General features: G+C 40.8%; 1 long non-coding RNA gene across 1 annotated transcript in view; it reads right to left on the bottom strand.

Moving 5' to 3' along the window:
• Positions 1-23,169, bottom strand: part of LOC142053929 (uncharacterized) — a 99,249-nt gene extending 76,080 nt beyond the window's left edge. The window contains exon 1 of the long non-coding RNA XR_012659374.1: positions 23,107-23,169. This is a non-coding gene — a long non-coding RNA (uncharacterized LOC142053929). The remainder of the gene's footprint in view (positions 1-23,106) is intronic.
• Positions 23,170-25,175: the final 2,006 nt, after the last annotated feature.

The following is a 25,175-nucleotide window of genomic DNA, read 5'->3' as shown; positions in this document are numbered from 1 at the left end:
CTTTACCCTGTACGCTTACATGCCACATTGCTAAGACCACAAGGACTCAAATATTAAATATTGTTCTGTTACAGAAATCTTGAGCTTTCCCCTCCAGTCCACTAATCGGTGGCACTGGATAAATCATCTACCTGAGCCATAGAAGTCAGAAATGAGACTTCTCTGTGCAGGGTCCACCTTTACACCTCCATTGGTAGGAGTGGCTTTACCCAAAGACAGCAGAGTGGAATTTGTTGCTCCCTGCTAAACTTCACATAGCAGCAAAGAAGTTACAACAGTATAAACTAGCTAGAAAGAGCAGCAAAACAGCAAGGCCTTCATTCACTGGGATCAATGTAACTATGCAGTCACACCTGCCTAAAACAAGCAATCCTACAGGTGACTGTGGGTTAGGAGGACTGAAGGACCAGTCTGGCCTTCTAAGTTTATCATTTGGATACATGCAGTAATGCAGACAGAGCAGGACTGAGCTTAGCAGTGGTTAATTCCCTCTGTCAAGGAAAAAGAAGCCTGTGACAGAATCCCTTGCTTTTTCTAGAAAAGGCTCTGTTGGTGAGATTTGGGTCTATCTCAGTAAATGTTTTAAAGAAATAAAACCCCAGATTTAAAGAAGAGCTGAAAGACTTGAATGGGGTAGAAGAAGAGAAGAAAAAGATTTATAGTCCATGCCATAGTGGTCAGAGGCTTTTCGCAGCACAGCATTTCCACTACAACCTCCACCTGAAGCTCTGAGCAACTTGGAAAATCTTCATGAATAATATATTAGGCAGAACTCAATTCCCTCAGTATTCCAGAGGATAAGTCATCCCTGAGAACAGGTATGCAAAGTACCGGTAAGGAGCTGGCTACCCACTTCCAGAAGTCCTTGGAAAAGGCCATCTCATGTCAAAAGAGCAAATAACCCAAGCAAGTGCAACAGAACAACTCAAGGCCATCAACTCATAACCACCAAAGAGCCCTACTGGTAACGTATTTGGTGACCTGCCCCAAACACAAAGAGAAGCTTGCTAGGAAGCAGAAGGGGAGAAAGAAAAGGCAAATAAGTATCCAAAAAGAAAAAAAGACATTTCTGGGATAGAACAAGCTCCCACATGTATGTGGGAGTGGGTGAGTGTCTGTTCAGGTACGCTTGTATACGCTTGTATACACATCATCAGCCAATTGCCCATGTTGAGGACAGGGAGAAGCGAAAGCCTGAGAGTGCTGGAAAAGCTGCTGCTAGGGTTAACTTGTTCCTCCAAGTGGGGATCGTGCAAGGAAGTATCTGAAGCACATCCCCTGACTGTACTTCAGCAGTAACTATGAAGTACGTATAGGAAGAAAAGGCAAAGATTTTCCCCCAGCCAGAGAACAGAGAGATCAGGAATTAATGTCTTGTCATCGTTTTTTTTTCATGCTTACCCCAGCCAGACCCTAAATGTGAACCTTGAGTCTTGCCACAGTACAAACAATAAACCTATTATGCACCAATGGAAAGGAGATCTGGAAGCACATATGTCTAAACTGGGAAGAAAACAGTGTCTAGAGCCAAAATAATAAAAGCGTCCCAATTTTTTGTGACAGATTCACCATCCCAGCAATTAAATACTTTAGAAAGGCCAAATCTCATGTTATTTTGCATCTGAAAGCCCACAGGAAAAGAATAAATAAAAAGCATTGCATAGAAGTGCCACACATTAATGCTTCAAACACAAAATTCTACACTGTAACAGAATCCTGTTGAAACTTACCTTTCAGACAAAGTGCCTAACCAGATCTTAACTTAAATAATTGGGGGAGAAGGGAGTAAAACAACAATTTTGTCAAAATAAAGACCTAAAGTATTAGGTGCCATAGAAAATGTACATGTCATTCTTCCATAAATAAAGTTGCTAAGCAGATTTACTGTGAAACAATTTATGCTGTGTTATGTAAATGGCAAAATTCTTAAGCCTGCTTGGTTGTAAAGAACAAACCTGTGAAAAGAATCCATTTTTACCATCAGTCACACCATACATTTAGCAGGTGTCTATTTTACCCCCAAGCTTTGCAGATATCCAAATAAATACATAAAATGCCGAATGTATCAGCTATTCTAATAATGTTTTTCTCCTCATTTTTTTCTTAAAATAAATGAACAATTGCTTTATTAGACCTGGATGGATGTCCCTTTCCAATTTCTTTATAATCAAACAGAAACTTAGCAGTGAGCCAAAGCATTTACTCTTCAGAGAGCACAATGTTTTAGCTACTACTTAGCTACTCCTACTATAAAAGACTCCTATCAAGGACTCTATCAAGTATACCATGAAGTATACCCATTATAGAGAACAAGCTTCTCAGCTGGCCTTTTGCTTACCCACTGTGCAAGCAACACCGATAGGCGTGTTAGAGAACCACAGATATTGTTGGTTAGAATCAAGGAATCAAGATAAAATACAAAGAATTTAACCAGGGCAAAACTATGAGTGAACTAGAAGGTATAAACCGAAAATTTAAACTGCTGAGGTTGGAAGGAACATGGAATACAAAAAGAGGTGACAGGGTGATGGGGAGCGAAGAGGATGATGGGGAGGAGAATGGGATGTAGGTGAGAGAAAGAGAGTCAAAAAAGCAAGAGCAAAAGAAGTGAAAACTGATTTCAAGGAGCTGAAAGCGAAACACTGAAGCGTTAGAAACCAGAAGGTCTGTTCACTTTCTACCGAGCGTTAGGGGAATGAATTGGGGAATGAAAGTTAACGAACTGGATGAACTAAACCCTGCTTTTGTTTACAGGTGTGAAAGCAGATAACAAGCATTAAATAAGCAGGGTGACTTCAGGTTACCCCTCGCATGGCATGTCCATGAGTCACATTATAGCTTTATAATCTATGATTAGCCATTAGTACTAAATGGATGCTTCCCTACACTTTCTGATATTAACTCTTCTCCCTCAATCAAAAGGGAAAATATCAATTAAAGCCTTCCAGCCCCCCAAATTTCAAACAGTTGTAACAGGAAAATCAATTCTATCTTCCTGCTATTGGCCCAGTATTTATTTTCCATGCACATCCACAGGAACAAATCAAGTGTTCAGATGTGTCTGAAAAGGGTGACTGCAGTCATAACTGGGCTGTTTTGAAGCCAGTGAAAGGATAGGAAATAATTCTTCCATACTTGCTTGGTCTATACAGTGGTATCAAAAAAAAAAGAATGGGATGAAGGTAGGCAGAAGATGCACTGCTGATGCAATGAGAAATAAGATAACTGCAGTTCAATTGGTTACACTGCCATCACGCAGATTTGAAACCAATATTTGAATTCAGAACTAGCACGTGTTCTGCCTACCCAGATGAAGTGCATGAAGAAACCAGGCAGCGCAGAGGCACAGGCAAAAGGTGCTCCTCTGACTGCCCGCCAACATCTGACTGGGCACACCTATGGAGCCACCGGGTTTGCAATGCATCCAGGAAATCGGTGCACCTGCTAAGCACTGACAGACAGCAAAATCAATAGTCTTTGGTTTTGCTTTGAAGTTTCGTGACTAAACAGGCCAGAAGAGATTTCTTTCCAGCAGGAGTGTTTTTCTTCCATTCTCATGGCTGTCCTCTAGCATTCACCATTATTGCTCAGCCTCTGTGATCTGATCTCTGAATGAAGTTTCCCCTCGCAAAACTGAAGCAAATGATTATGCAAGGTACTGCCATAAAATTCAGTCTTTCAATCAAGACATCGCACGGTTGCTAATGCAAGATTGTTTTTTAAGGGTGTTGGTTTTTAAAGTTAAGCAGTCCCTGAAACTGTTATGGATGTTAGTTTTCTAATCTTTTTAGTTATTTCTCACTGATCACTGAGGATGATTGGCTGGCAGACGGTATCAATCAGCCTGAGTGCAAGGATTTGCAAAGTACTGTATCTCCAAAAAATGTGCAGTGAATATTCAAGGCTCTATCCTGACTGGGTACCCCGATTAGTCTGCCTGATTGGATCTTGTCTTCTGTTTTCAAGCTGTTCACTAGCAGCAAAGGTATCACTCAGTTCCAGACTTGTTTCAAGTAAAAGAAAAACTTCAACATGTATGAGAAACAACAGTGCCAACAGAAAGTGGGGCATACAAATTAATAAAGATGAAAATTCTTAATAAATAAAAATAAGCTTCCTGATTTATTTCTATTTTATGTTTGCCCCCATTTAGTCTCTGCATGCAAGTAAAGTTATTGTCTCCATTTTTCCGCCAATAATTCATTTATGTTTATGGAGCCAAGATGCTCCATTTCAAATTCTAAAATACAACAGACACTAAAACTTATAGTAATTATTGCAGAAGAGGCATGAACAGTTATCATAAAGGAAGAAGTCTGTGAACTGGAAACCAGGAGAGAAGAATGAATACAAATTAGAAACTAATTTACCCTTCAAAAGTTTGTTGGGGTGCTTGGGGAGGTGGATGGGGTGGTATTATTTACGCCTTTTTGTTTAAAATTTGTTTAAGGGTATTTTCAGTTAACATGGCACGCCTACTTGAACAATGTATTCACTTTTTGTATTGCGAAGCATTTGTTGTAATGTCTCTAAATTTAAATGAAGTACTGTACCCGTTCAGTGCTTGGGCCTATGTAAATTCTTAATGGAAACAAAGAAGAAGCTTTTATTGGCATTAATGCCTTAAGGCATTCCTGATAACAGAGACACTAACTTTTCTATTTACTGATACCTTCAGGTCTCATCTGCCAACAAAAAAGCTTGAAATCACCAAATAGGTATTTGGCCTTCCAATTTGCTCAGTTTAGAGTACAGTTAGCACCTCATTAAAAACAAAAACATAAAACAAAACAAACAAAACCCCCATACATTTCTGGTTTGACTGCTTCCAACAAATGCAAAGTTATAAAAGGAGTCTGTCATTTATAAAAAGGAGTAGACTTCACTTCTAATGCAAGAAGTAAACTTCGATTTCAGGGAAAATTTACCCTGAGACAACTGTATTAGTCAATACATAAAATAATGACAGTTCCTAGGGAGTAAGGGAATTAGAGATTAGTGATGTATCACAGGCTGCCAGAATTAGAAACACGGGGACTAGGAGAAATTTTATTCTGAGCAATAAGTTCAACTAACCTGGAAATTCTCTCTCTCTCCTTCTTATGAAAAAAAAAAAAAAAAAAAAGGAAAAGAATAAAGAAAAGAAAAAAGAAAATGAAAAAAAGTAGGAGGAATGAGTTTACTTGAGCCATATGGAACAGGCTTAGCCAAACAAGGACACAAAGAACTAAAGAAACCTCAGAACCGTTCATTGCATTTCTCCACTAAATGAAGAAAAAAAATTAAAAGAGTAACTAGTATTTTGTTTTCTTTTTAAAGTCATTTGGGAGAGATGATGTTTTCTTCCTGGTTTCAAATCCTTTGAAACGCTCTTTCTGACCATTTCTTCCCAATACAAGAACTGAAAGTTTTTTCTTCAAAAGCTAAAAGCTGAGAGGATTACCCATAACCTGATTCTAGAAGCTGTAGATTTAAGAGTCACAGAAAGGCTCCTACTTTTCCCCTCAGAAGACTACAGGATGCAGAAAAAAAAACAAATACTGAGGGCTCCACGAATCACATGACATGGCCTTACCCAACCCAAACAGATGCAGGTGTTAACAGTACAGCAGCTGCTATATATTCAAATAACTTTCCGATATCCCAGATGAACAAATGTACCGGGACACAAAAGCTCCAACCATCATCCGCCAGCGTATGTTAAACCTGAGTAAAACAAGGCTGTCCGAGAAACACAAATCACAGTTACACTCCAGTGCTTTTGTCCTTATTTTTCCACAGTTCTGTATGCAAGTTCTTACCATGCTGCCAGAATAGACCTATGACATAATGCAATATAAAGTTATGCTTTGAATCTATTTCTGGCACTGTTCCATGCAGTTCTCGCTCTGTTTCCTTAAATAAGAAGCACGTTAATTACTAGGATGCATTTTAAGTGAACACACTATTTTGAGTGCTCCTGCCTTCTTGATAGCGGATTTCAGTCTACATTTCAGTTGCAATCTAGAGAAACGCACCACAAATCTGAAATTTCAGAAAATCCAGAGTAAGGTCTACCAAATCCGTTTTCAGCCACGTGGGGTATGAAACCAAAGTATTTCTACTGTGCAAGCTATTATAAATTTCTGTCCTTTGTAGCTGAGATCAGGATCTGAACCACTGAATTTATTTTCCCTATTTGTCTCCTGTGAAAACCAGTTCTGTGTAGGTGTCCACAGCAGAGGCTAATCTGTTCAGATTCAGTTGTTTGAGCTACTTTGCATCAGTTTTAGTAAATAGCAGCATGCCTTCCATTTTTCCTTCACAGACATTTTCTTTCTTCTTAGAGAAAGCTTTAAAAAAAAAAGTAAGTGCTTTCTTCGTGAGTCTTCGGCCTTACGTAGTGGCCTGTCCTCCCAGTGTCCTTCCCCAGGCCCCGAGTCATGCATCACTCATCTTGTCACATTGAACTCCAGATGCTCCTACCCTAGAGAATGCTCTGACTCTGGCAATTTTTCTTCATTCTCACTAACAATTTGGTAATGAAATATTGATTTTTAGTTAGATTCATATTGATGCTATTAGGTTTGCATTGATAAATCATGCTGGCCTCCTGTCTGAGAGGCTAGAAAGTGCTACACTGAACCCTGGAGATTACAATCAACTCATTGATGTGTTAATTTGATGGATTTTTTCGTTCTCTTAGAAGGAGTAGGAGGGGTAGGGGACAATTTTTCAGTACGGCTGTTGTAAAGTTTTCACAGCGAAATCAGGGACAGTAATTGTGGGTTTTTCTATGCGCATTCACTTTAAAAGTATCTTTCTGCCTATTTGTCCAGAACATAAAAAGAAAGGAGGGGGAGAAGGACTCTGGGGTTGAGAGGATATGACACACCTTGTAAACAGAGCTCCAGACTCCCACATGGAGTGGAAAAAATAGGAACAGTTAAATCCCAATTAAACCTTTCAGAGGTCATAGTCAAAAAGTATTTCCTTCTGCTAAACAGGTCTTCATGTAGAGCTAAATCCCAGGTGAAGTGAAAATATTGTGGAAATGGGAACCCCCTCTGCTGGCCCTATTCTACCTGGAGCCGCCACGGTGGGATAGCTCCCCCCCTCCTCTCTCCAGCAAAGTGCCACTTACAGAGCCAACGTCCACGTGCATCTGCAGCCTATTTAAAACAGCCTCTAGCTTTGATTTATGGTACTGTGCAAATGTAATGCCTGTCATTAAGGGACAATACGTGCTGAACCAAAGGATTACATTGTGATTTCCTTCAAAGGCACAGGGCTTCAAGGGGTACGGCGGCCACTACGGCACAGGGGAAAAAGGCTTTTAAAGAACACTTAAGTCAAAATTTGCTGTATCATTATTTTGTAAAGCAAAACCATTTCGTATTTAGGCACTGCTTTACTTATTTTCTCTGAAAGGTTATCATCCCCTCCACTTCACCTGCAACCCCCACCATGCCCCTCAGCACCAAGAGACAGTAGCAAAGCCTGTTCAACAAGGGACTGATCCTGTAAGCAGAATAGACTATAACTCTGCTTTATTAATAAAACCATCTCCCCCAGTGAAATAATTTCTCAAGCCCTTAAGCCAAATGCATTTTATTTTTTCTTTTACTATTCCCACCCTTTCTTTTCCTGCCCTTTTAAGAACACTGATGATCAGCCTGCGAAGTCAATGACATCCTAACTGAGTCTGAACCTCGTACAGCTTTTGTTGGACCAAGGGAGTTACCGAAGGAGCCTCAGTGAAAGACATTCCAGCTACCTTTGATTAATAATTATTGTATGGCATTGAGGGGGGCGGGGGGAGTGTTGAAGAAGCTCCATTATCAAGTCTTTCTGCCCTTCCAAGAGGCTTCGATACTCCATTCAAGGTTGAACCATTAAAAATAATAATGCCACTGTAGATAGGACAGTTTATTATTACCTTAGCTGTTCTGTTTTTGTGCCAGTTGAAAGAAAGGAGGGGGACTTGGAGGAAAAGAAAAAAATAAGGCTTTTTGTGCCATGTGGAAATGGGCACCTTTTTGCTGGATCTTGCTTAAATAAACCACTTATGTACTAGGACATTTTCTAATTAGCTTCACTTCAAGGCTCCCTCCCTGCCTCCCTGTCCTTCTTCTCCCTCCCGCATGAAAGCATACAAAGAGTCCTGTCCTAAAGAAATATGTCCCAGTACATAAGGAGGCAATCATCTGTACCTTCAAAAGATTATGTCAATGATGAAACTGTTAGTTAAATTCTGTTGTACTATTGACATCTTAATGCCACAAACCCAGCTGGTACGAGATCAGTAACGTAAACAGCCGAGTTCAAATTAATCTCTTTGAACCTCACTGCTGAGCTGAAACCTCTGTTTGACAGACTAAACTGCCAACTTCATCTTCTTCTACCAGTTATACAGTAGTCTAAATGTGGAGAAAAAAAAAAACAACAAAAAAACACACCCTCCTAATGTGAAAATGTTTCGCATGTAGCAAGGAAATTTAAGATCTGGCAACCATTTCAAGCACAGCTCTTCCTCTTTGCACACATGTAGTAGTTTGCATTACCACATATGCTGTTAACTAATTTACTCATTTATTTAGATTTTTACAGCACTTATCCCATGCTCCAAGTGCTTTTAGAATTATTTAAACATTCAGTGCAACACTTAACATTTAAATTTACAATTCAGTTAAGAATACTTAGGTTATGGTAGAACAACCAAATTTAAAACTAATTTACTCTACCAAAGCACCCTCACAGAAAACCCACAGGGAGTTAAAGCTATCAGCCCAGCTCTATCCCAAATGTCTGCTTGAAAAACCTGAGGAAGAAAGGAAAGGGAAGCAAGCCTCTGTGTTGCTGGAGCTCAAACCAATATAGGCTCTGAAGACTACAGAAGGGAACTACGTTCCAGGATCAGAAACCCATTAAGAAGGTGCCTTGCCAACTACTCTATTCCTTTAAAAGATAATTCCAGCCATTCTGTCAATGGCTTACCACATCCCAGACTACTTCATCGGGAGTTATAAATCTGTATCCACTGAAGTTCACGTCAGCTCTCTCCTATGAGTGCAACGTGGCTCAGGGTTTATACCCACAGTCAAACTACCATGGCTAAGCAAGTTACCAGAGATCAGTTGAACCCAGATAACTCTCTGTGAGTGCCCTTATAGCCCATCATAAATATGAGGTAATTCAATTTAGCCTGCAATGAAAATAGATTAAGCTAAGTCAAATCACCTTACATTTGTCAAAGGCGAGGAGGACACACGCGGACGGTTTCTGCAGCTTAGCTGATGCTTGGTAACCCGTTAAACTGCAGTAACTCAATTGCAGCTCTAAGCCTTAAACTGCAGTCACTCAGAGGGGCTGAACTTCTTGACATGAGACATGTCACTTTTTGGTAGACTTTTTTTCACTAACCTTAACAATTACAGGTGACTGTAGTAAGAACAAAAGTCATGTCCCACGGTTTACCTGAAGGATGATTTAACCAGGTGTGGGAATGCTCGCACCAAATTGCACATTTGAATCAAACTTGAAGTTTTCAGGTCATCTTCACTTACTCCTGAAATGCTCCCACTGACAATTTAAGAAACTTTCATGGGCTGCAGGACACCAAGAACTAAATGCAAAACTCTTGAGAGAGTGCAGAGTTTGTTTAAAGCTGCACTGCAATCACAGTATTACAAGGACAAGCACTACAGTAATGGTGGGACGAAAGGAGGAAATAAAATTAAGGGCTAAGGTCTGGAAATTGGGTATTTTCTGTCTGGTTATGTAATATTTGTTGATATTTTCAAGGGCTGGATGACTAGGAATAACATGAGTATCTAGAGATCTGTATTTTCTACATGACAAAGCGCAGCAGGAAGGTATGTACTGCATATTAACAGCAAACGCTTTTCTGATTATTTTCCATTTTCCTAATTATTTCCACATCAGATTTCCTCAAAATTCCTTCAATACTCTTGATCCAGTTGACAGAGGTTTTTATGTCACCCTAACACTACAGTATGGGGTTGCTTCCATACAGTTCAGAGATAAAAATCCATCACAAAACAAGCCCTAGAAATCTCAGGATATTTCACACTTTTTCTTTGCCATTTCCACACTTTGGACCTTCCACACACAGCCCCTGTCACTCCTCTTCTTTGAACCTCTCCCGTTTTCACCTTGCAAAGCTCCAGCTCACCTCAGTTTCCGTTTTGTTTTTAGATTTAGTCATGCCATCTCCTGCCCAAGACCCCAGCCTTCTTGCTGTACAGATGGCAGTCATGTCCATAGTGGCTTTTCAGTGACATGCAATTGTTCACTTTGCTCAGGAATGGAAACCTCACAAACTGTGGCAAACCATAGCAGCACTGTAAGATGTGTGTTTAATCTGAACGAAGCCTGAAGGACCTGCTGAGGAGAGAAAGGCAACTAAACCATCTAAGCCAGGAAGTTTTTAGTGAGTTTAGCCCAGGCAAAGGATGAGAGCTGAAGCCTCTCTCCAGAGAGCGCAGCAGGGAGTAATATTTTTCCACCAGATCAGCTCCCACCTCCTTCGCCAAGACCAGCTTGTCCCCAGGGTCAGACCCGGGCACCAAGGGTGCCGCGGGGCCACCAGGGTCAGCTCTTTCCGGGAGATGTCTCAGAGCTTGCTGTGGAGGCTTGTGAGGCTGGCCTTCCCCTGACCCTTCCCCTCCCTGACCGCGTGCCACAATTAGATTTCACTAAAAGACAAAACCTCTCTTCCTCCCTCTCACCGTAAGGGTCCGGGGTTGGGGGGGGGAGGGGATAGAAATGTCATCTACATGGAAAATAATTTCCTGCTTGCCAGCATATCTTAAACTGATGCAGCCAACAGCATGCCTTGTGAATGTTAAATTAATTTGGAAAGTCTTCATGTATTGTTCCTTACCATGAAAAGCACTCATCACTTCTCGCTGGCTATCTGCCCTGCCTAGGAACAGGGAGGGAAGTTTAACAGGCCACGGCAAAAATGTTCATGAGGCTGCAGCCTGTGGCTTAGCATGAGAGCTGGGAAATTCCTGTCAGCCAAAATATTGGGCAGCAATGACAGCTTTGTCTCCAATGCAGAGAATTCAGAATTTATTAATGCTGCTGCACCAACTGTGAAAGGAAGACTGAATTGTCCTTAAAGGAAAATAAAGGTAAATAGTGATGTTCTTTTGGCTTCAGACTTACTTAAAGCCTGCTTAAAGGTTCAGTATCTAAAAGCTCTCCGGACTAACAACTGTATATTTATGGAAAACAATATTATCAAAATGTCAAAAGAACCTAGAAATATTTAAAAACCTAATAAATCATCTTCTGATTAGTTTGAACTGTGCATGCAAAATTGTACCAGGTTTGCTTAAATGCTATAAGGAAGCAAGAATGATTCAAATTAAATTCTGTAGAGCAGGTTTCTTTCTTTGGTCTTTTAAAAACCACTGTATTGTCAAAATTTGATTCTATATTATATTTAATTTTCCATTGCTGCTTTACCTCACTGTAGATGCCTCCAAGTGTAGCCAGTCTCTCTTCCAGTGCCTCTCAACTCTTAGCTCTATTTTTTTTTTAAGTTATTGAACTCGCTCACACTTTCCCCTGCCTTATATTTCAGAGGATGCTGTTACATGTTAAGCCATTCTGTCTTTTACCTATCTAGTAATTTTGATTTTTTTCCTTTCCTCCTCAGAATGGATTTTCTTGTTATTAAATCCACATTCTGCATCAGCCTGTTAAGTTGAAGATTGGCCTTTAATATCATTTTGCTTTTAGGCTTCCATTTCCTTCCCAAAAAACTATTTTTGGTATTTAATTTCTAATTAGAAGAGAGTCTGAGTTGCAAAAAAAAAAGATCTCTGTTTCTAACCTCCTGAGCAATTGGATCCAGAAGTTTGGGCAGCCACAGCCAGGCTGGCCAGCTGTGGAGGCTGGATCTCGACCCAGGCTATGATTCCAGTTGCCTGAAGGTCACAACTTTGGGAACCAGCATTTCCATGAAAGTCATTATTTAAGAGGTCCCAGCTACTTTATTCTAAAAAGCTTACAGTACACTAACAAGAGGAGCATGACTCTGTTTTTCCCAGCAATTACCCAATTCCCATGTAGGAGAGAAAGGTCTCCTGGTTCACCCACTCAGGAACTAGAGTATTGCTTCATACACCAGACCGTAACTCCCTTGTTATTCGCTCAACTCATTCACTGAAGTTTAATTATGAGGCATCATGAAAAGAACCATATTGATAGCCCATTTTTAAAACTGGCCTCAATAACACTTAAAAGAGACCAGATTAGGAGACAAAAACACCCAGCCAAAACAGCATTATCACCTTTGCTCTACAGAAAGGGGGGTCTCCTTCCAGGTGAGGGCCCATGTTAGAAAGCTACAGGATCGGCAGAGCTGCATTATTGTTCATCTCATCACTCCAGATGACATTTGCTGCCTAACCAATTCTAAAATACTAATTAGAGTAAGAGGTGACTCCTCCTTCCGGACCTCAAAATTTTCACCACATCTACTGAAAAGGTACAGCACATATTGAACATATGTGTTTAATATGATCAACATCCTAAACGATCTTTCCCTCTCTTCCCTCCCCGACGTTACACTACCACATGCAGATGTCTCCTCCAGAGATATTAATGGGTTTGCTGGCTTTTCTCACCCACATTTCAGGTCATAGTGTGGGTAGCTGCCTTTTCCAACAGGGGTTTTTCAATTCCTGTCTCGCAAACAGAGCTTGTGCCCATCCCAGACCAAGGAACAAAGTTAGAAAGATCATTCTCCAGTCTTTCTATGTAAGACTTTTTAAGAATAATCCAGTCCTAAAGACAAATTAATACCAATAGCCACAAAGGCTGCACACTCTCCTGCTTTCCTTTTCCAATTTTACATGAAGGATTTCCAAATTGGGCTTACCTCATTGGAGGTGACGAGGAAAACCAGGAAACATGGATTTTAATAGCACACTTTGTCAGGTATGTAGGTCAATCACAGGGACAAGGAGAGACATATTCATGGCTGTGTAGATTAATTAACTGAAGGTTACCTGCCATTAGAGGTGGGGGAAAGGCTACTTAAGCAGCCTGCTTAAGTAGACACTTTAGCAACCATATTGATTTCCTGCATACACCTAAGCAGCAGTAACAATTTTGCTTCACTAGTGAGGGCCTGACCTTCAGCCCTAGGTTTGCTTTCCCAGAGCGTCCTATATGACACCAAATGATGATACATGATAACAGAAAGAAAGAAGAAAGATCTGAAGAGGCCCCAAGTGCTTGATGGTTTTCAGGAAATGACTTCTCAAATGTAGGTTGCCAGCCTCTGCTTAAAACCAACAGTTTAATATTCTGGATTGGCATCCGTACGCAAAGGCCCAGGTAAATCTCAGAGAAGCTGATCTGGCTCAAGGCTCTCAAATATTACTCAAATCACTGGAAAAAACAGTAGAGCAAGCGATTAACATAGCTATCCTTTCTTTCATAATTAATTGCAAGGAATTTTTTTTTTTTTCTGCAAAATCATTAGTTAAAGGGGAAAACATTTGCCATTTTCTGTGTCCCCCAAGGTATATCTATGACTAGAGAATTAACCCTGGGTTTTTGGTTTGGGTTTTTTTAATACAACATACACCACAATGTTTGCCTGCCTCCCTTTTCTAGCCTGGCTATTCCAGACACTTTATTCCTAACCAATTTCTGGCATAAACTTAAGCTAATGAGGTTTTTGGGGTGCATCATATGTTAGGTGAAAGACTAAAAAGATGAATGTATTTGGTACATCCTGTTGAGTTTAAGAGTACAGCAAGGTGGTGGTAGAAAAGACATGCACCTGTGACTATCACTTGCAAAATCCACCTCTAACCACTCCTTTCTGCTAGTAGCCCTGGTTGTGCAGAATACCATGCTCATAATTAGTCAGAGAGGACATTTGCCATCATAGCTGATTGCTGAATAAAAGGAAATGCAAACTAACCAGAAACCCCGAAGATTCTGTCCAATGGACCTATTTCACGAAGGTGAGGTGGATATATCTGAGAGAAATATTTTAAACACTTGGAAGGGGAAAAGTCAATCACTGCCATGTATATTTTCCATCCATATATTTCTTTTATCAGACCATCTGGCCTGGGTAGATTTATTAAGAAAAGCATTTACTGCAGAGCTAAGCTAGAGGTGGAGAGATTTCTTTGTACCCAAGTCAACAGCACTTTAAACGAGATCTGAGCATGGCCTCCTGAACATGCAACGCCTGGGTGTTTCCTTTGTTTGTGAATCAGGTAGAGGTCTACAGGCCACATTAACTGGATAGCAATCTTCTAGTAATTACCAACAGGCAGCTTGTCCCTTTGTGCATACCTGCAGGGAAAAATGGTATTTATCTGTATAACCTCTATCCCACATTTTAAAATCTTGCTACTTATTCAGATTAAATCTTACCACCGTAGTTTCAAGATATCAGGCCTTGTTAGTAAACTAGTTATCTTGCTTCTCCAGTCTATTCTCTGTGTGAGAGAGACAGTTTTGTGGAGTTGCAAATCAGAATTTAAAAAAAAAAAAAGAAAATTCATCAATCCACCAGGATTTTACAAAACTAGCTAATAGGTGACACAAATAAGATGCATTGCTTTAGTAAATTAATAAAAAAAAACAACAAACAAACAAAGGAAATGCTTATCTTCCTGTTTTAATATGTTACTTCACTTCTTTCTAATATTTAAAATCTGACCACCTGCAAAAGATTACCAAGAGCCTCTGTGGATTTGCAGGAATGCTTGCAGTACTTGGAGCAAATGAGATACTCTCACTAGCACACACTACTCCCTGTCATTCAGTGTGCTAACAGCGAGAGACAAGGCCATCAGCAATGCAGTTGTTATTATTTGGTAAAGGCTGGTGGTGACTTATGAGTTTCAGAATGCAGCTTCCTCATTTGTTTAATGTCGAGAGATTACAGTTTCCATTTACTATGGTTTTATAACATGCAGGTGGGAAAAAATCTCTTTTCTGAAAGCCTGTCAGTAACTGGTGCCAATGCTGAAATATTCCTGCTCGATTCTTGCAAATTAACCTATGCTGTATTTGGGTACAGCACAAGGTCCAGATCCCATAACCAATGCCCGCTGCCAGCTGCTGCCACGGGCTCGGATGCAGCGCCCGTGGACGGGGCGTGCTGGCCACATGCCGCAGCCGGTCGGACAAGAGCCAGGCTGAGGTCAGCCTCCGGTGAGCTGCTGGGGTGCAGCCAACGTTGGGTGGAGGCGGCTGGGTGAGCAGTAGGGCTGCCGCACTCTTGCAGCCCTCCAGCATGACTCTTGGCCCTGCTGCCTTCCTGTCTCAGCTTCCCCACCACTGAGGGGGATAAATTGAGTATTTCCTGACATTAGAGGGGTCCTGCACCGAGGAACTCTGATGTCCTGGAGAAGAGATCCATCTGTCCACTAATGCTTTACAAGGCTGGGGAGGATTTTATGGATTGCAAACCAATGGGTTGGAATCACAAGATATTTGAGGTATAGGCCCTTCCAGCCTCTCTCCCCTGGATAACCCCAGTCTGACAGTGTATCAGCAGGGATGGCTCTACATGGGTGCCTCCAGCAGTGCTATGCCTCTGTTCCACTCACCCATGCGGTGCCAGGCTCCTGGCTGCCAAAACGAAAGCTTTGGTTTGGGGGTTCAGGCTGAGCTTTGTCTTCAATGCCTGAGCTCTATGTTGCTTCAGATCAAAACCAATCTGTTAAGCAGGCTGGCAACCCTAAATCAGCTTACCAGAGGTGGACAGGAGGCTATGGGTCTCTGCCAGGGACGATATCAGCTCACGCTGTTTGACTGCCTGCACTCCATTCACTCTCTCAAGAAGCAGAGCTGGCAGCACAGTAGTGTCTGTGATGCCGCATGGAGGTGGGAAATAGGACGGAGCACTAACAGGGATGGTGTTAGTGGAGCCTAAACAGGACAAGTTAGTAAAACAGGACAAGTTTTAGGCAGAAAAAAAACCAAACCCCACAGTTCTCCACCAGGGAGGTTCTTTCCTTCTTCGTGGGAGGAGAGGAATCAGACTCTCCCACCAGCAGCAAAAGCCCAGCACAGGCAGGTAAGGAAAATTTTAATTTTGAATGGGTCCCCACAAACATTTGATGAGGGGACTTGCAGTCTGATGTTGTCCTGCAGACTCAGATGGGTGAAAACAGACTTTGTGCTGAACAGGACCCAGCTGACAGATGACTGGTTGTGTTTGATTTGTTACTGTGAAACAACAATAGGATATTGGGAGGGTGAGTTTGGGGTTAAATTCAAAAGGTTTCAAAATAATGCTTCAAGTTTAATTCAGGCTCAAGAAAAAGAAAACTGGAGTGGCAGGGTTAATAGCAGGGTTGTGTGCTTGGTACCCCTCCTTTTTTCCTCACTCGTATTTGCTGTTAATAATAATGGTACCAATGTGAAATATGTTCTTAGCACTGCTGTGAAAAGATGACTGCTGTGAGTTCCTGGTATACGATGAAGGTGAGTATGTAGGCATACACATGACTTGGTTAGGGGACTTTGACTCTTTCTTTTGAGATCTGCTTATATTCTCCAGCTTTGCACCATCACAACATCAGCCACAGCATGAAACTGGAGTGACAGAGAGGCCAGCCTGGAAGATCCTGGGTCAGCTTAGTGAAAAAGTCTCCACACTAGAGTAGGGGGCCCAAGCCAAAGCAGTGATTCCCCTAAGCCCCGAACTCCAGTGAAAATATGATCCAGGTGATGCAGCTGTAGCTGATCTCAACTGAAAATGTCAGATGAAATCTGAGGTTAATCTTAGTCACATCAGCATTAAAATTCTAAATATAGGCTTTCGTTTGTGCCTCCTCATCAGAGTCTAAAGGCACAGTGTATTTAGTGTGGGTTTTCTCACCTCTATAGACTAGGGAGATGCTATTCCATCCCTTTCTTCCAAACAGGGAGCTGGTGCATACTTCCATAGGGCATTTACCCAGCATAACACAGGTAGTTCATAAAAGGGCGAGGAGCTCTGCTGAGTCCCATGCTTATTCACCAGACTATTTCTCCTCTGTAGTTATGAGAAGGGTCAATAACCATATTCAGATTTCACAGCCTTGGCTCAGTCCCAAACAAGCTGCAGAACACAGTAGTCTCACCCAATGAGAACTGGCATTTTTGCCTTTACTTCTTAATACTAAAGCCACTTTCCCATTGCTGTTTGTAAAGGCTGTGGAGGCATGCACACACACCCCGATCTAAGCTGCAGGTTGAAACAGACTGGTTGTCTATCACTTCCCCCATATACAAAATTCTGCACTGTGTGTTTAATTATATCTCACATTTATTTTAGGCTTTGTGTCCAAAGATATCCTAAGTCAAAACAGAAAAATCACTTCACCCATCACTGAAATTCAGTCACCTCTGGGATGAAGAATGGCAGTCAAGGGGACAGCTAGTACACAGTAACCTTGGCCAAAAACCCAGGTGCAGAAATCTGCTACCACCAAAAGTGCCATGGGACCTAGCTTTTAAAGACTTTCCCACAGTAAATTAAATGAAAATGTATTTATCTTCTTCAGCAAAATGAAATGTTGAGTTGACTCAGCCAAGCCTCAATCTCTCTTTTTAGAGACTCTGGGCATCTCAAACATAATGCAGAAAACACCGTGCTCTTGCGCTTCCAGCTTATGGCAATAGTAGAAAAATACACATACACATAACAAACATGCTAAGTCATTGCTAGTTCAGTGCAATATTATTCACCACACCAAATAATCCATTTACAAAGTTACTTAGGCAGTTATGCATATAAAGTTCTTCTGAACAAAAGGTTCTCTTATTTCAGTAAGCTTGTGATAGGGAAGAAACGTGATACTGGCCTTTTGAGCATATTTAGCAGAAGTACAGATAATGGCCACTGTGACATTACTGGTTTTTCTTACAAACACCAGATTTTTTCCTTCCATATTTTTAGGCCCTCTAAAGACAAAATTTCATTGGAAAAGCAGATTTAATAAGTGATTAGAGGGTAATCACTATTCTCTTGTAATATGCAAAGGGCAGTTTTGGGTTGTGAGGTAGTCTGTGGGTCATGTGAATTTAATTGTCATATCCAGAGACTTATACCACATTAAGTGTATCCCTAGTGAAACAGCAGAGTTGTAAATCTGAGAGAGATGGAGATATATATATATATCTCTATATATATGTGCACACTACTTTATAACAGAGCTAGGGGAATAGTCCATTACCTATAAAATAAAGAAACAATGTTAAATATGCCAAATCCATTTCCTCATGAAACCAGCAACAAATACTTAGCTAGTTACTACAAGAGACTCCAACGTTCAGCTCAGGTTCCACACACTGTCCCCCTTTCCACCATTTTAGCTAGTGCTTGCAATGGCTATGTAGAAAGTGTCAGATTAAACAAACCATCTTGAAAGATGCAAGGATAAAATTGTGTGTTAAGTTGTTTTTCCATATTTCTTTGAAAAAAATCTTTACAGTAAGGGGAGCTAAAATAAGCAGAGAGGGACCACAAGACTGCCTGTACATGAAAGACACACTGACCATCCTGCCTGTGAACCTGGGGATGTGAAGCTGAAATCTTGACCCACTTGAAGTCATTGGTAATTCTGCCATTGATGTAAATGGGATCCAGGATTATTCTGAATCCTCTGCAGGCTACACCTTGGCTCTCCTGCTCTCACCCAGCAACCTTCTACTCCTTTATCCTACTGCTGAAAGCAGACAAGTCTCCTATTTTCCACCACTTGCAACTCAGCTTTCTCCCCGAAAACTTTTTTCTCTCTCACCTTCTGGATATCCTCCTTTCTAAGTTATGTTTAAGTAGAAGGAACCCACCTACATAACAAAAAAGCAGTTTTCAGACACACTGGCACACCAGTTTGTCAATACAAGTCCTGAGATAGGAATCTTAAGCGTCTTCTAGTGGGCATTGCTGAAAAGACAACTTTTGCCATTTCATGTTGATGTTTCCAAGCTGAAGCTACTTGAAAAGTAACACCAGTTTACCAAGGCTGCATGTGGGGGCATAGTGTGGTCTCATGGCATTGAATGAAGCACCAGGTTATGTACATTGCACAGGACAAGGTGAATATTTTACTGACATGTACCTTTAGGTAAAGGGGAACTGATTTAAGATTTCTATTTGGAATCTTCTGTGCTCAAAACCCTTGATTACTAGAGGCTGACCTACATCAAAATTTTCTTTCTTTTTTTAAGTTACATTCTGCAGACAGAGGTAACTGTTCAAAAATGACTCCACAGTAAAGAAATGACTTGGACTACGGTGTTATAGATATTAAGTATTAAAAATGAGCAGCTGGCTATGTTTTCCTTTTGACAAAACTCTTGTTTCTTTTTCTACTGGGTTCTGTTTTGTTCTAGCATCTATTTATGTATTTTGTGAGCATAAAGCAATCTCACATGCTGTAAGGCTGAGTGTGTTTAAAACACAAATCATGATTCAGAACCGCAGTGTGGAGATTTGAAGCTGATAATTATTGGCTTTGGCTTCTCACCACTTATATCTGAAAACATAAGCCTCCCTCAAAAAAGGAAGGTTGCCCTCTGTAGAAACAAAACAACTAATTCAGAAGTGGCATAATGCTTTAACTCAGCTAAAGGTACGCTACACGGTATGTACACATGAACAGAGTATGCATGATCAAACGGGAGCCCTTCTAGGTCTATACACCTGATTAGCTAAATCCCATAAGCGTGTTCTGCTCTGTTGTGGAGGTCCAGGATAGAAAGGCATGGTTGCTTTTGTAAGTAATGAGGAAGGAGGAGGGAGGGGACCTCGTCCTCCAGGAAGATGGAAGGAATAAAAGGTGTTCTTGTAAAATGTTATAAATGTTGCATTTAAATAGAAAAGTCTTAAATTGCGGAGCTGGTCCATGTAATAGAAGGATCAGTAATTTTAAAAGAGTGCCAGAAATGAGCCAATTTCACAAGCTATTTGAAGGATATTTTCATGTAACTTTTGGCCAAAGCAATGTTCCAAAAAGTCTGAAAATTGAATCCTAATTAGTTACAAGGATCCCTCTGGCTCAAGTTGACTATTATATTGTGCTCCATGCTCCCGAAGCAGATGAGAGCCATCACACCTTGCCAACATATGACAAGGAGAAAGGTAAACTCACCATGCCATTGCTTTCAGAAGAGTTTAAATCAAGAAAAGAGAGAAAATTACACAAATCTTGAAGGAGAATTGCCATTCTTTCCGCATAATAACAGTCATCTGGGATAATATGCCTGTATTTCACTTGTCAAAGCATGCTGTTTACTATTTGGTCTTTTAATAGTGAATTTAGTGAACATTAAGAGACATTAAGGCAAAGCAAGCGTTTTTATGTTATATCAGCTCATTCCCCTGCCCCTCAATACACAGGTCTTTACATTCCTTTGTGTGTTCTGAAGACACCTTATACATTTTTCGATATAGGTTAAGCTGACACTGCAGAAATGAACACGACTGATTTAAATCTTTATTAAAAATATAAATGTCTCAAATAGTAAAACTGCCTATTCATAAATTGGAGACTTTTCCCCTTGCACATGCTGAATAGGTTTGGGGGTTGCTCTGGGGACAAGAGCATTCTTTGACTTTTTAGTTAGTGTTCTGCCCCCTCCCCTCCCCCCTTGTGAATTTTTTCTTGTTGTTCTACAAGAAATGAAATGCTAATCTCAGCTCCACCTCTATTGGGTCATCTCCAGGTCAGCAGATTAAAGAAATCAGTGGAAGAATGAAGACAGTCTACTCCAACTGCAGGGCAGGATGAACCAGTTATTAATCAATCTGATGGCAGCATTTGAACAATGACAGTCATCTGTCAGAAAGCAGGAGGTGGCTCCTCATTAACACACCACTCACCTGCCCTGAGCTACAACTCTTTTATAATAATACCTATCATTCACCTCCAAGGTGTTGCTTCTTTCTCTGGCTACATGAAATAACAGACACTATTTTCTGCCCCATCTCTGGTACTTCATTTTCTTGGAGCTTACTCAACCTGCATAGCCTTACAAAAAAAGAAAAAAACTAAACAAGAAAAAATACCCAAGGAAAAGCAGAGAGACCAAAATTACTTCTAACTACTTTTCTAAGGCTTTCAAGCCTTCAGATTAAAGAAAGTAAACTAAGTGAGTATAAAATACGATTTTTAACAGAGTAACATACCACAGTTATAAACTGGCCTCTTTCTTCCAACTAACAGGTCAACCCTTATTTCTGCCAATCTGATTTCACCACGACTGTCCCAGCAGGTTCCCTCACACCAGCTTTATACTGTCATATAGCTTTTAGAATTACTCTGTTTTACACTGCCAGTTTTCAATCCACATGCAGATGTTAAGCCAAAATAATATTTTAAGCAAATAATTCTTTCATAAAATACTGCTTATCAACACACATTTTTGTTATTAGATGCACACACATGTGGAGGTCAGACACAGGGCTGATGACTAACAAAATGCAGCCCCAGTTCTGCCATTAGCTATGCCTAGGAACAGGCTCACAGCAATTTCCATCAGCCTCCTCAAAAACATGACCACAAAAGGTATCATTAAAGGGAAGGGAGTATATAGGTAACATAAACTAAAAATCACCCCACCAGTTGTATTTAGTATTATACAGTAGACCAACAAGCTGCAAGGCACCTACAGATTTCTTGCCTCTGCCTTTGATTCTAGTGCTTCAATTGCTGTTCACTGTTTAAAATCTCCTCAAACAAAAAACTGCGGACCTATATAGCCTTTCATTAAAGAAAATCCCCATGGTGTTGGTTATAAGCACAGTGGGCACTCTAATTTTAACCCAAAGGTCCTACCCATCCTACAGCTCCATATAACCTGCTGCTGCTTCCCAGCCCATGATCTTCTGCCCCTTTTCCTGTAACCTCCCTGCTTCTGATTTTGTGCAGGTTAATTGAGGATGAGTTTACACATAGCAGGGATCCTAAAGGGCTGCAGATTATCTGCAGTGGAAGTTGTATCACCTCTTTCAGACCTAGAACTGGTGCGAAGCCCTTCCTGAAGTGACACCAAACCCCATAGCGGTCAAGGGGGTGTTTCTCAGCAATATTAGACTACTACTAATCATATAAAATACAGCAACACCCCAGCATCAACCAAGATCAGAGCCTTGGTGCTGGGAACAAGCTGGTGGGGGGTGACTATGCATCCTGAAAAGCTTGCAATTAAAATAGATACGAGAAACGAATGATGGAGTGAACTTCCAAACACAGCAAGCAACCCATTTGCTGCCAGCCTTACCAAGAGCTACCATGTCCTTTTTCTGGATGTGCTCATAAAAAGAAGATCTATCCCCAGCTGTTTTGGGTATCCTGCACCAAACCCAGCTGTGGACAAGCCACCTTCCTCGTACAAGCCAGCCCCTGGTGAACAGACTAAGAAATGAAAGGCAGCAACTGTTTAGCAGTCATTAGTAATAGGTAGTGCCTTGTCCACGTGTTTCTGGAGGAGGGCTGCAATACAGTAGCTGGAGAGAAGGGAGGAATCACTGGCTCCGAGTGCCCCAAAAACACTGAGCCAAACCCTATCCAAGCTACATCTCTCTGCTCAAATGGGCTGAAAATTTAGTGGAGTTACAGAAGTGCTGGTATTTCTGGCCTCCTTTCCACTCCTACGGCAAGGACAGCACCTCGCAGGCTGTCTAAGCCTCTTTCAGTTCCAGCTGGGCATTACTAGCACATACTAAAATGGGGAAAAAACTAGCTCCACAAATGCTTTCAATACTCAAAAAAAGAGAATAATTTCAAATTTGGGAGTCTAGTTTACTTATTCTTCTCACTTTCTTCTTAGCAGGCACGCACGGTAATTTTACTAAAAGGTGCAAATTGTATTTTAATGTTAGCAACAAATCACGGCAGCATCCTCTGTATTAAACTGTTTCTTAACATTAGACACCAGCAAAATAACAAACAAACAAACAAAAACTTACCAAAAATATGCAACAAAACAGACAAAAAACCCCAACCAAATAAAGAAAAAAAGCAGCCAAACAACCACATTTTAGAAACACTAGAACACTAGGATCACAGTCTGTCTGTCTAAACTCTGTTTGTTTAGGCAACTACATTGCCTGTTACTTACCCATAATGTTTCCTTTTAGTTAGAGTGCTCAGCAGATGATTTGATGCTGCTAATGTCTAGTTTTCTGGGAGGAGAGAGGAGAAAGGAAACGTTACTCCTGAACTCTGACCTCTGTGGATGGCTTTCTGGGGGAATGCACTCCACTAATTGTCTTCTTTTTGAGGTGCAGTGGATGTAATTGCATGTATAAGGCCTGTGTTTTTCTTGCGTTACTTTTTTACAGCACAGAACGGTGTGTCCACAATAGTGCATTAAAGTAATATAATGAAAATAGTATCCATCAAGTAATTTCAGTGCTGTTACCACACTGGGATATGACCACCCTGCAAGTCCTGTGTGGTTACACCCAGGTTCCATCCACCTCCATGCCATTAGCCCTCCCCCCTGATGGTGGGGCAAGCGGCACCCACCTTGCAATTCCTAGGGTTGCAGCTATCCTTCCATCTAAAAGAATATTTGGCAGTATATTTAGTCCTCCCTCCCCTGCTATAAGAACACATGCATTTTGGTGTTTGTACATCTTGAGTACAGCTAGAACAGGAACACATCAGGGAGAAGCACACAAGCCCTCAGCTTCACCCTCCTATAAAGGAAGAAGATACTATCATCATGTTACAGGTGAACAATCTGCTATATTTAAGTAATACACCAAGCACTAGCATGTGAATTAGTTTAAACCTAATGAAGGTGGCCATGCTGTTATTGAATCTTCCTCTCACTCTGCAGATGTGCCTGCAAATCCTTCATGTCTGGTTGATTGTGCAAAAGGGCTCCAAAGCACATGCTGGGGCTGGTTTCTCCCTTCATAGCCTTTTCCTCCAAATAATGCCCTTTTCCCCAGGAGAAAAAAAAATCTTCATTTTATTCTTCATCTTATTCTCATTTCCTCTTTCTCTTGAACAGGACTACTGTTAACATTAGTTCCAGACTAAAGTGATGTGTCTCACGTTTTTGGTTTTTTCCACATTGGAAAACCCTATAAACAAAATTTTCATAAGAGAATATCCACCTATCTTTCCCAGTATTATATTCCTGACTAAATTTTTTTCTTTATTTGATCAAGAAATCTCTAGTAAAATCCTCCTTTTTCTTATTAATTTTGTACAAGTATATGCTAATTTTTGTTCAAGTATGCATGTATTCTTGTACTGGGTATCACTTTTGTCATGCATATATACATGTCTATTTTTTCTCTATAAACAAATAATAAAAAAATACAACTCCATCTCATGTTCTTTGTGTTTCCATACATATATAAGTGTGTGTGTATATATACGTATGAATATATGGATAATATATGTATAATTGCCCGGACTTTACAAACGGATGCCAGCAAGCGAATACCTGTCTATTGCTCTGTCAAATGTGACTCGCTGGGAAAGCTATTGGGTTTATAGAAGAGACAAACATTTCAGGCACGCCATTCTGGGGTAATGAAGCATGGCAACAAAATATACCTGTGCAACATTTGATAAAGATGAGCTGACACACCAGTCCAAATAGGTTCTTTTGTGTGTCTGCACGTGTCTACCATCATTGCTTTCATCTTAAAACAGGAAGGTAGCAATAGCAGCAGCAGCTGGCAGGAACCACAAGAGGAAGAGCAGCTCACACAATTAAACGTCATTTACCTCTGGCCTTTATTTCACTCCTCCCTCCCCCTAATTTATTATGTGTTTTCTCCATCTCTATGCAAAAAACATGGGCTCAATTTTTCTTTCTTTCTCATGCTATCTACCTCTTTTTGCAGGGGGACTAAACAAGACAATAGGAAAAATCCCATGGCATTTAGCTTTGGATCTTAACTTGAAATGCTTCTTAGTGGGGTTTTTATGGCCTTTATTGTTCTTTGATTAATGTAAAGTAAAATTAAACCGTACAGTTACACATTAGTACATCAGCTAGAGAGAAGGCAAAACTGTGCTGCATACCTCGCGTTACAGAAAACATCTTTTGTTGTGTGTAATCTTTGGAGCAAAGGAAGGGAAAAAGCCTCACCTGGTGCAGGGACCTTTGAAGGGAAAGGAAACTTAGACTTCAGCTGCGGTGCTGAGCACTGCCAGCATCCC

This window comes from Phalacrocorax aristotelis, chromosome 2 (genome assembly GCF_949628215.1).
Source record: "Phalacrocorax aristotelis chromosome 2, bGulAri2.1, whole genome shotgun sequence".
In the NCBI taxonomy this organism is placed as follows: Eukaryota; Metazoa; Chordata; class Aves; order Suliformes; family Phalacrocoracidae; genus Phalacrocorax; species Phalacrocorax aristotelis.
This window is presented reverse-complemented; position numbering and strand designations above follow the sequence as displayed.